Source organism: Pteropus medius, unplaced genomic scaffold (genome assembly GCF_902729225.1).
Source record: "Pteropus medius unplaced genomic scaffold, Ma_sr-lr_union100, whole genome shotgun sequence".
Classification (NCBI taxonomy): Eukaryota; Metazoa; Chordata; class Mammalia; order Chiroptera; family Pteropodidae; genus Pteropus; species Pteropus medius.
The window spans coordinates 51,525,460-51,538,474 of NW_024349800.1; the positions used below are offsets into that span (position 1 = coordinate 51,525,460).

The 13,015-nt window shown below is 41.2% G+C and overlaps 1 protein-coding gene across 5 annotated transcripts in view; it reads right to left on the reverse strand.

Annotated features, from left to right (window-relative positions):
- NCOA1 (nuclear receptor coactivator 1) overlaps positions 1–7,075 on the reverse strand; it is a 194,990-nt gene extending 187,915 nt beyond the window's left edge. For all 5 annotated transcript variants that reach the window (XM_039887677.1, XM_039887680.1, XM_039887679.1 and 2 more), the window contains exon 1: positions 6,956–7,075. The gene's annotated coding sequence lies outside the window, so the exon portion shown is untranslated. The remainder of the gene's footprint in view (positions 1–6,955) is intronic.
- Positions 7,076–13,015: the final 5,940 nt, after the last annotated feature.

Below are 13,015 nucleotides of genomic sequence, written 5' to 3' on the forward strand. Positions count from 1 at the left end.
GAAAACTGACATTTCTCATTGTCATTGGATCTACATACTTCGCTGTGCCCCACCTCCGTCCATTAAAATCCTGCACCTCGAACATCTGGTTCCCTCCCCACTTCAGTGGATGCCACAGTCCCCCTTGCACTTTCCCCATTCATTACTTCCTAAATAACCCCTGGGTTTTCTGTCCTTTCACCTTTGTTATTTAATCTTCCTGAATAGACTGCTCTCCTCACCCTCACTAATACAGAGATATGCCCCCACCTTCAATGTTCTTGTACACAACCAAACCCTCCAAGAAACTTGCCCGGATTCCTCTCACAGAAAAATAATTGCTCCCTTTCCTGAATCCTCAAAGTACTATTTTAGTACCTCTCTCATAGCACTCATCACATTCAATTAGTATTATAGGTATTTGTGTGTTCATCTTATCAACTCTCTTAGGTCATAATCTCCTTAAGAACAAGGTCTATATCTTATCATTTAACTGCCTTATCTTCTACAACACAGCACCTTGAACAAAGTAAGTACTCATATACTTATGTCTTGAATAAATGATTGAGTGACTACTTAGAAATTCAATTACAGACTTATTGTACCATCTGGAATGGAGAGCGAGTTATGACTTACTTTGCAGAACAAATAACTTTCTCTTTTTTCCTACAAATTCACCAAAGCCAGTATTACATAAACAGGTGCTTTCAAAAAGCAAGGACATTTCATCCTTCAACTATCTGGTCAAATACAGTATGTTATCTTTATATACACACACACACATACATTCACAATAGAATATCTCTTACTGTTAAACAATCAAATCTGTGCTTTATAATAAAATCATGTAAATGTTTTAACCAAATAGGTAAACTAAAAATGTGAGATGTAATAAATTAAAGCTATCAGAATAAGATCAACCATTCAAAATACAAGTAGAAACAGAGAATGACCAAGCAATTTATTCCAAATGAAAAAACAAACAAACTAAGCTTTAGCTATTGAAATACTAACAAAACTTGAGAGGCAGTATTTTATTGCTAAGAACCCAAAACCAACCATTCAAAGATAAGCTTACCTAAACAGAAGCACCAAAGAATCAACATTACTAAAGTACAAAGGTGAGATGAGAAACAGCACAAAAATCTTAAAGTGACACTTTCATTAAGTAACTCATATATATGGCTCCTGGGTCATCAGAAAGCAATGAGATTGCTGGAGTCCCCACTGCATCTACAGAACAGACAGAGTCCAGAAAGTTAAAAAAAAAGGGCTACAATGTGGCCAAGTGTGGCAAACATGCTTGGAGAGAAGCCAATTTAAAGAAAGGTATGCTTGTGATTTTGTCAGAAGACCTGGATTCAAATGTCATCCCTAATACCTACAAGCTATGCAATCTTACACCAGTCACTTAACCTCCCTGAGCCCTATTTCCTTGTTTACAAAATATAATAAGCAGAGCAAGCACCGTACCTGAGTACAGTGTGTCTCAGAGACAGCACTCAGTAAGTGTTTGCTGACTCTGAATGAGGGCCATACATGAAAAGCAGACATTTCCAGGTGCTTTTGTAGTTTTTGAGAAAGCAGCCTTAATTAATTCCTTATTACAATATTTGACAATCAATTTTTGGCTAAAAAATAAAAATGCTCATTTCCTCCTATCTTATACATTACTCAAAAGCTTACTAGAATTCTTAAAATTTTAAATCTCTTTGCAATAACTTTCAAATACAAAAAGTAACTCTTGTAAAGAAGCCTGGAAGCCAAATATCTGAGTTCTTGCCCAAGTAATGCTACTACACACATGACGCATGAAAATTACTACATATGCTTGGCTTTAGTCTTCACATCTGTAATATTAAAGAGGTTGTCCTAAATTACTATTAAAGCTCCTTTACTGTAAATATTGTGGTTCATGCCCGCTCAAGGATTTCTCAATCTAATTAGAAAAACCAATTCAACGTATACTGAAAAGAGAATCTCATTCAAAAAAAAAAAAAAAGGAAAGGAAAAAATATATAGAACAAACTAATTGATGATAAGGGAGTGATAAAAATCAAGCTTTCTAGAGAACATACCAGCTTTGACTCGGTTTTTGAAGGTCAAGAGATAAAGGAAAAGGAAATACAATTTAAATAAAGAAAACGAAACATGTAAAATCAAAGAAGATATCTGTGATTATAATACTGTCTTCACTTGTGTATCATTTTACGGTTTACAAAGCATTTCTGCATATGCCATCTGCAGCAAATTTTCTGGAATGAGAAATACAAGAACAGTTTAAATAATTTACATTTGATAAATCTGTCCACAGAGTCTCCATTAAAAACAATAACATCAAAAAACATTTTAGAAAGGAATTTTTTCAGCATTTATATGTAGGCTGAATTAAGAGAGGCAAATACATGCAGGCAAACAACTATAAACCTACAAATCATAGAATTTTAGCATAAAAAGAAATGTGAAATCAGACCACATGTTCATTTAATAATAAAGAAACTGAGGCCCACAAAATTGATGTGACATTCATTACTCAATGTGCAAAATGACTGGAACCAGAAATAAAGGAGGAAATCCAAGAAACTGCAAAGGAAAGATTCAGAGAATTTGGTGATGGATTAGATAGTAATGTGTTTAGGTTATGGAAATATAAGTATTAAAGTCTTACTATATACCAATCATTATGCTCCACATATCTTGTTATTTAATATAACAAGTTAATTTTAACATCACAACAATACGAGGGTCAGTACACTATTCCAATTTTAAACATGAAAACCTGAAGTTTAGTGTGGTTAAATAACTTGCCCAAGGTTAAATCTACTAAGTATCTGGGAGATCAGGACACCATTTCCTGTTCGGTCAAACCTCTACTTACAAAAGAAGCTTAAAAATTGCCTCAAAATTATGTGTCAGAAGAGCAAAAATGAAGCATCACTCTAGAAACACTGGATAATCCAGTGCAGTTAGAATTCTGGTCCTGTTGATAGGTGTATTTCATCTCTGTGCTTGTACCTACTATTATCAGTCCAGTCTGTCTGTTCCCAATGGTCTGGTTCAAGACTTCTTAGTAAAGCCAAACTTCCCCACCTTCCACAATGAAATATACCCACAAGGAGTGATTAGATCGAAATACATCTAAGACTGAGGGGTGACTACACTGATTAATTTCATGTTCTACTCCTTGAGTGACTAAAGCTTCTGTTTTGGCAAAAGCTATTTATCCTTGAAATATGAAAACTACACTAAGCTTTTCTAAAAGCCTGTCACTTCAAGAAGACTCAAAATTACTGTGTTGCAGATGGGGGTACGGGGGAGGAAGCATGGATACAACAACCCACTCTAGTTGCACTTCTCGAATTGGATTTATATGCTGGTGTCAGAGTTTTGTAATAATTTATCTTATCCAACCATGTATCCTGCAGAAATATAATCATTTCTAATACTCTATATTAATTCAAATACTGTATACCCACAAAACATTGTCCAGAACTAAACACAGGAAAACAACCTGCGCCTCCTTCTTAAACTAAGCAACCAAGAGTGGTACCTGGTTGCCACTAATCCATTTTATGACCTCGGACTCCATGTTGAAAGAAAGGCACAAAGTCTAACTAAAATACAAAGGTAAAAGAGAAGGCTTGGAATAACTAGACCTCACCTCCAACAGTAAGAAAAAAGGCCAGAGACCACAATGACCACCCTCAGTGACCAAGGGCTAAGCTACTGGTTAATGTGGGATAGTAGCAATAAAGTCCTTCCCTACAGTCTAGGTGGAAAACTTGTACAAGGTGGGGGGAAATCTGTACAGTTCTGCAAACCAGACTGGATATAGTGCTCTGTCGTTCAACTCCTGAAACACATGTATTTCATCCCATCCCACAGTCCCCTCTGTGTCTAATATTTGCAGGAATTGTAAAAAGGAGCCCACCACATGTTTTTGGACCTCTGCCATGAAAGCAGTGAATGGCCCTGTGAGAATTCCTGTGATTATCACATGCAGAAGGCAAAAATCACTTCCAGGAAAGCAATATTGAGCATCCTGAGGCTCTCCTACAAACCATGACTTAGGGGATTCTACTTGGTGGTGTGTACTTGTACTGACCTCCCATACTTGCTCTAAATGAAGACTATTTTAGGCCATATGGTTTAAAGCCAACCCCGAAAGACAAGCAACATTTTAGAGCAATGTGGAGCCCTTGGAGGATAGGCAAAAAAGACAAATTAAAGGAATAGAGATAGTATTTCACTAAAAGAAGATATGTGAAATTGATGGCAACAGAGAAGGAAGGTTAAAATGTTCTAAAAAAACAATTCTAAATCATATTCTGATATACAGTCCAATATCCTCTCTTCCCCACCACGGTTCAGCACCTCTACACCACCCTCATCACTTACTCAACATTTAGCCCTGGATTAGCAGGATCTAGAGTACATGCAGAGAACATTCCATCCTGGGAACATCTTTAAATTATTTAGGCTTGTTTATCACCCTTCCCTACAGAACAAAAGCGTGAACTTTTGCCAACACTTTCACAATATATACCAGTCGGCACCTCAGCAACCCAATCCTCTGCCCACCAAAAGATTAACACATATACAGAAAACAGGAAATTCAACAAAAATTGTAGTTTGACCCCAGACTCTCTTAACAGTTCGATGTCTTATATAGTAGCAGTACCTTTATATCACACCCACTTTGTGCTACCCTTACAGCTTCCTGGCATAAGCAAATTCTTGGGATTATACAAACTGTTGCTTCTGTTTCCAGCCCAGATTTCTAGAAATGAAACCCTGGAATTGAGGGAGAAAGAAAAACAAATGTTGGCAGAAAGAGAGAGGAAAATGCATTGTCTATATAATCCCAGTTTAAGTGGAACAATCACCATTAGTTCCATCAGGCTTTTTTTTTTTCAATAAAACCACTTACTCAAATATGCAGATCTGAAATACGCCCTTGGCTTAAACCACACAAAAAGCAATTTAACAGACACAATCCTACAGATTTTCTAAGAAAGAAATGAGAAACATTAACAATAAAATATGTAAAATTCAAGTTTTGCAAAAAAATCAAACTACATTGTGAGTTAAATAAATGTAATAAAATAGCAGCACAAAATGTGTACAAAAATCAAACCGAACACACTTGTTCTTAGAAGCAGCACCCCTATATTTTCTCTCCAAACCATATATTCCCTATTAAGGTCACTTTTTGAGCCACTGTTCCCAAAGCATAAAGTCTGAATAAGAAATGGAGGGGAAACATTTCAGATACTAGTTCATAAAACAAAATCAGACCTTTCCACAAAATATAAGAGATAAAATAGAAACAGTTTCAGTTGTATCTAGTTTATAACAGTCCAAGGAATGCCCATTTATTAAGCTGAATCACACCCACTGCTACCTTTAACCCAAAACTATTTCTAGTTAAGCAGCCAAAAGACCCATTATTTTCACATTATTCACAACATGTAGAAATCTGACCCCCTTCCTACTACATCACAGCTTCTGTGAAATAAGCTAAGAGGCCCTTTTTTTTTGGTCAAAAAAAAAAAAAAATTTTTTTTTTTTTTTGAGACAAACCTCCTACCAATTCTAGGAGAGGAGACACACCTTAAATTTAACCCTTGAAATCCATCCTGTCAACAGTCCAGTATAATCTAAGCTTTCCCACAGCAATGTTTTACACAAACACTTGAAGATTTCTTAATCACTGAAGTATAGCCTCAGTCCTCACAAATCATCGCCGCAGAGATTACTTTGGGCATCCACAGAGGGTGCTGGGACTGTTATTCACTCAAAAACACTTCATTCACCATCACCACACTCGACATTAAAAATTCAGTCTTAAAAGGAAAAGATGTCACCTCCACAAGGACACCTGCCTCTTCAACGCCTCTACAATAAACGAGGAGAGCCAAGCATGAAAGCCTAAAAAGATCCTTCAGCTTAAAGTTTTCCTCCCCACCAAACTCTGCAGCCACTGTACCGTGGACTGTCCTTGTCATACACACAGAGGCATTTATTGTTAAACCCTCCGTCTCCCTCTAACATCGTCAGCCCAGGCAGCGTCTGGCTGATGGGAATGACTGCTTTAAATAAATAAAATAAAATAAAGTAAAATAAAATAAAATAAAATACCGTCGCTGGGTAATAAGGACTAGGGACCCTCGTGCCTCCAGTCTCGGTTTCTCCGTTTCTCTTCCAAGAGACTAGGGAACGGCTCGAGTTCTGTCGCTGACCATTAACCTATCCCGCCTCCCAATCGTCCAATCACCATGTTTGCTCCCCTTCCTAGGTCGTTAGAGCAGAATCCTGAGAAGGGGACCAAACCCTAACCCTAATAGGAAAATCTCACTAATCCATCCCATTTCTCCACCGAAATCCCTCGTCGGAAGAAGGAAAAAGCCCGTGCGCCGTGGTAAGGAGAAGCGCCGTCGAAGGCTGCGCTTACGGAGAGACACGCCATAGTCATCCCCATTTCGCAGCCCGTGCAAGCGAGACCCAGAGAGGTTAACCCGCCGGCCAAGGTCACGGCGCTCACCGGGAGCCGAGGGGCGCCAGCGCCGACTTCCGGCTCCCCCTCTCGGCGGCGAGGAGCGCCGGCGGACTCGGGGCGCCGCTCCCCACGCCCGGCCAGCGGCCGCGAGCCTCGCGCACCCTCCGCGGATGCTCGCCCTGTCCGCGCTAACTAGGGCAACTGGGAAAGGGGGCAGAGAAGTCGCTGCTGCAGCAATTCCCCTCCGCGGGCGCAGCCCCCAGCTGGTGCCCGTGACAGCTGCGACCTCCGCCCCCTCCAGCCGCGCGAGGCCGAGGGAGAACTCGGGGAAAGTGGGAGGGGGAACGGAGCGGAGAGAAAGGAGAGCGGGGGGCGGAGGGGCGCCAGCTGCTCCCCGCCCCCTAGGGCCTCGGCGGCCGCGCGGCTCGTGACAGCTGCACCCACCGGGAGGCTCGGCGCCCGCCGCCCGCCACTCACCTGCCGCCGCCGCCGCTGGGCCGCGCTGGCCGGCGCCGCGCTCGCCCGCGACCGTGGCGGGACTGCCGCGGCCTCCGCCGCTCCTCGGGCCGGGAGCCCGCCGCCTCCGCGGCTCTCCGGCCCCCTCCTCCGGAGCAAGGGTCCCCCCGCAGGGGGATGCAGAACGGACCCGGCGCAGGCTCCGCTCAAGGGAGCAGCAAGGAACAGGGCGGCCGGGGCGCTCGAGGCCGCAGGTCAGCCGTCTGAGGGCAGGGCTGGGCGAATCGCGTCAGACTCTCGCTCCCCTGGCTTGAAGAACAGGCATTTCAGCCGCTCTCCGCGGCCGCCATGTTCTCCTCCTCCTCCTCCTCCTCGGCCGCCGCCGCCGCCGCCGCCACCGCCCCCCGCTCTCGGCCCCGCCCTCCTGCGCCCGCCCCGCCCCGCCCCTCGCCCTCCCCGCTGCCCCGCCCGCCGCGCTGCCCTTGCGCTCTCGGGCCCAGCTGGGCCGCTGCCACCGGGTGCCCGAGAGCTCCGACGGCGCGCCCTGGACAGTGCGCTCCCCACCTCCAGGCCGCGGGGCGAAGAGCCTCCCTGCGCCCTCTGCCGGCCACGGGCCCCAGGGAGGGCCGCCGCGGTCCCGCCCCGGCCCGCGTCCTAACGAAGTGTGGGAAAGGAGGCCCTAACTCTTCCCCTCCCCTCGGGGCGTTCCTCTGACTGCTGCCGGGAAGCGGTGTCGAGCCCCAGGGTGCTTTCAGCTAGGCCGCCAGGCCTGCAGCCTCCCGCTGGTCTTATCTCTCAGAGAAGGTTGTGGATCGGCGAGAGGCCCTATGGACGACTCTTCCTGGGGAAGAGTCGATTCTGGGCCTGTCTCTCCACTAATTTGTTGTATCACTTTGAGCTAGACACATCCCGCGGGCCTCGGTTTTTATTCTGTAAAATTGGGGGGTGGTTGCCTAGATGATTTCACAGGCTATTAGACAACGAGAAAGAAAGATCATCTGCCCCCTTCGTTTTACAATGAAAAGATCTGACTGACTTGTCTGGCTCTGCAATTCTATGAATTACCCAAAATGTCTAACATTGACAGAGCTTTCCCCTCAAGGGGGCCCACACTTTTCTTCTTTCCTACCGGCTTTTTTTATTCTATAATGGAAGTGCTACTTCCAAAAGTAGAGTGTTTCTTGTCACCAGAGGAATCAAACAGCTGTTGAACAGGCTTTCTGTGCCATGATGGCTTTATCTGGAAAGCATCCCTCATTCCAAAGGCTGGCAATATAATACCCCTCTCTCTCCCCGGTTATCCTAAGGATGAATGAGTCACTGGCTGCGGAAGTGCTTTGTGAAGCGTACATCTATCCTTTCCTGCACTCTTATTCCCAGTTAGCTGTCTTCACCTACCTACCTCAATCCTGTCCTGCTGCTGCTGTCCCCCAAAGGTTTCTGCTGTTTCTCTTCCAGTGTTTTCTACCCAGTATTGATTTCCAGCAACCTCTGTAAATCCTTAAGCCTTCATATCCCTTCTCCTAACTGAAACCTGACTTTGCTTTGAAAACATCAACCTCCCTGGCATCTCTCTGAGGCAGGGGGCGACTTCCTCCAGAAGCAAGTACTCCATCCTGCCATCGTTCACTGCCATACCCTAGATCATCCTCCTCTTCCTTCCTGTCCTGTGCATTAAACAACTGTTAGCCCACACTCCACATTCATCATATATTCATTCATTTATGTATTCATTTATATATATTCATTCAACTAGTTCTTGTGGAAGACCCGTTACTGGGGCCCTAGGTCTTGCCCTCACCTGATTTAGCAAGACCTCTAACCACCTGCAGTCCTCAGCCCCAATATGAGACAGCTTAGTCCCCTTCTGTAGGACCCAACTCCCACTCCAGTCCAATTCGGACTGTGTGAAAGTGCCTACAAGGTGAGCCACTTGTACAGGTAATGCTGACTCCTATGGGGCTACACTCCAGTGACTGCCGATTGCCAAACCGGGTGGACACTTCAATCTTCCCATTATGTGGCCTTTCTACAGTGCTTGATACTGCTAACTCCTTCTTTCTGAGGCTCTGCTCTCTTCCTCTGTCATCTGCATCATTCTCCTTGCTCCGTTGTCTGATCTTCCCTTTGCTAGCAGTTTTCCTGTCTGCTCCTTTTTTACAAAGCCATAAAATGGTATCGTCAAGGTTTTATTTTTTTCCCTTTCTTCTCAGATTAACTTGTTTTGTTTCTGCAGCTTCAACTGTTAATAACACCTGCATCTCTTCTTCCAGCTTTCTCCTCCCCGCTCCACGCCTGCAGCTCAGTGTCAATTAACTTTAAAACATCCTTAGGACATGCAGTGCTGAGATTTTGTTGAATGGTGAATGAAACTTAGGGTATTACTTATGTTGCCATAACCATCCACAGATGCTAAAGAAAGAACTCCTTTACCAGAATGAGTCTCCTTCTTAAGTAAAACCCTCTGACTTTTTTTTCTTCTTCTATAAATCATAATCATTTGCCAAAACAATTATATCCCACCTTTTCGTGTACATGTGTGTGTTAATATACACATAATATTTACCGCTTTAACTATTTTTAAATGTACAGGTCAGTGGTTAAATACATTCGCATTGTTGTGCAACCATTACCATCATCCATCTCCACAACTCTTTTCACCCTGTAAAACTGAAACTCTATACTTATTAAACAATAACTCCCCATTTTCTCCACCCAGCCCCTGGCAACCACCATTATATTTTCTGTCTGTATGACTTTAACTCATCTAAGTGGAATCATATAGTATGTCTTTTTGCGACTCGCATAAATGAAATCACATAGTATTTGTCTTTTTGTAACTGAATATTGCAGCACCATGTCCTCAAGTTTCATCCATGCTGTAGCATATTGAATAATTTCATATATACATATGAATAATAGGCTGTCATATGTATATACCACATTTTGCTTATCTAATCATCCATTAATGGACACTTGGGTTGCTTCCACATTTTAGCTATTGTGAATAATGCTGCAATGAACATGGTTGTATAAATATCTGAGACCCTGCTTTTAATTCTTTTGCATATATACCCAGAAATGGAATTGCTAGGTCATATGGTAATTCTATTTTTAATTTTTGGAGGAGACTTCTTTCTATTTTCCACAGCAGCTATACCATTTTACATCCCACCAATAGTGCACAAGGGTTCCAATTTTTCCATACCTTGACAACACCTGTTATATTGTTTTGTTTTGTTTTGTTTTTTATAGTAGCCATCCTAATGGGTGTGAGGTGGTATCTCATTGTAGTTTTGATTTGTATTTCCCTAATGATTAGTGATGTTGAACATGTTTTCACAAGCTTAGAACCTAATTTTGGGTTCTAAGAACACGATTAGTCTTCTCTCCTCTAGCCTTTTTCAATGCCTCTCTGGCTCCATCTACTTTTCCTAAATAGGCCCCCTTCCTTTACTCCAACTAACTCCCTAGGAGCCATTAATACAGGCGCAAAAGATTTTTTTAGTTAGGTTTACTTTTTGAACCCCACAACAGCCTCTCTGAAATCCATTTAGGTTAGCTATTTAAGTGAAAGTTCCTTTACTCCCCAAGTACAACAAGTAGGCCTGACTCCTAGTAAATAAAACTACTTTGAAGAGAGTTGTTAAATGAAAATGTAAGACAACATTTAACGTTTATAACCCAGATAGATCTGGTTTTAATCTGGGTCCTATTGGTCCCATACATTAATAATAATCCTTTGGTTGAATAGAAACATACTAGTTATTTGACCAGAATCTGTAACATAACTATTGAATTTTCTCCAAAGCATAATAGAATCCCAGTTCTATAAAACATCTGGCTAGGATACATATCACTCCAGTTACCGAAACAAGAACTGATTTAACTTTGACACTTTTTTCCAAATAGTTTTTTGTTCTGTAATAATGAAACAAATTCACAAAATATTCAAACAATGAGGAAAATTACAAAGAAGTAAAAACACAAACTCTACTGGGCCAGAGAAAACATAGTGAATACCTTTCCACACATCGACTATATATTTACACACATATATATATATACAGTAAGGTATTCAATTTTACATAATAAAATAACACTATAAATACTCATTGATAATCTGGTGTCTTTTAATCTACAATATATTTTCATCATTAAAACGGCTAACTTTCATTGCATATCTCTTTAGCCACTTAATTAACCAATCCCCTACTGGAATATATTTATATTGTTTCTTTTGGGGGGTTTATTTTTGTAAACAATGCTATAATTCTAATACATTTGCACAGTTTGAAAATTATTTTCTTAGGTTAAATTCTGAGAAGATTCATTCCTGGCTCAAAGGGTCATACTTACTTTTTTTAAAACTACATATTTGCCAAACTGACCTCTAGAAAAATTGTTCCAGTCTACAGTCCTACATACAATGCATGAGCCTGCCACTTCCCCACAAAATGAATTTTGTCAATTTTCCTTTGAATAGTCTTTAATTTCTAGATTTGATTGAAATATAGACATTAAGAAGACTAGGTTTAGAGTTAGGCAGACTGGGTTTGAAATGGCTCTGCCCCTTACTAGCTGTGTGACTTTGAAGTAATCACTTTAAACACCTCCAAGCCTCCGTGCTATCTGTAAATAGGATGCTAGCAAAGGATTGTTGCAAAGATTAAATAAAATAATGTATGCAAAGCACTTCGTATAGTGTTTGCCCATGAGAAAGTAAAAATTAGCTCAAACCAAGAAGGTAACAATCTGCCCAGCCATTCATCAGGCTAGAAGAATAGGCACAGATAAAGCCAGCTGCACAGTTAACAGGATGCAGTGTCCCTAAGGACATACTGCAGCTGTAAAGTGTCATAATAGCTGCCTTCTTCGAGTGACTACTGCTTTCCAATTCACTGAGAAACTTTGTTCTCTGCAATCATAGATCTCAGAAACTTTGGTGTTTATAATTATACCAGTTAGAATGAAGCACCTGTCTCTTGCCTGGAGAATCTAAGTCCTTTTTGACAGAGATGTGGCCTTGATTTACAACACAGGCATAGAGTTTTAAATAAGGGGGTTACTGTACATTCTACATCTATCTGAACTTTATCGTTTCCAAAGCAACAGGGTTCTGGGTCCACTTTGCATTCCAAGACTGGATGTTGACCCCTTTATATACAGCCATGCTTTACTCTGAGCCTATCAAAACACTGCTTTATTTAAACTGTATCTAAACTCTGCTAAAGGTTACTATCTTCTAGCATGTAGTATTAAGTAGAAGTAGGTATTACATAAACACAGGGTTTCGTTTAGAGCATCTTCTAAATTCCTTTTTAACAGAAATCAAAAATTAAGTTGAAAATTAAATGGGTTTTACCTCCAAATGATAGTGATTTTGAATTAAGTTTCTTAGAGTTTCTTTTTGTTCTAGTACCTCCTAAACTGTTACTTGGGTGGTGAAACTTTTTGCCTAGGAAGCTGATTTTTTTTTAAGCCAAATAAAGAACTTACACTGTCATAGTGTTCCATTATCAAATATCAGGTTTTCTGATCTCTTCACCAGGTCTTGTTGGTTGGCTGCTATAACTTTATTTCTGTACATTATGCAGCTTTATTCTCTAAAATAGCCTTAGCTTCTACATTAGATAATTTACTTTTCAAACTAAGTACTTAGCAACATTATCTCGCTTCGTGCTTGGTGATGAATTTTCCAGTGATATACATATCACCAGTACACATACAGCTCCAATATGTCCTGGAACCAGTGGTAATGTAGGTGTGATCATGTTTAAAAGACAATCTTCCTTTTCTGAATGACCACTTCATACCTTTTAGTCTCAACAATCGTCCTGTTTTTCCTAAGGTGAACATTCTCCATGCATTCTAATCTTAACTAAGAAGATGAAGGAACCATAAATTTCCTTTGTTTTTTACACCGGAATTTTGGGGATTATATTCTCTATGATGGACATTTTTATTTTTTTTATTTTTATGTTTATTTTTTTTTAATTTTCACTACTAAAAGCACACTGCCATGAATGCTTTCTTTGCACCCTTCTAAGATGACAATATCTTTTATTTTCCCAAGCATTA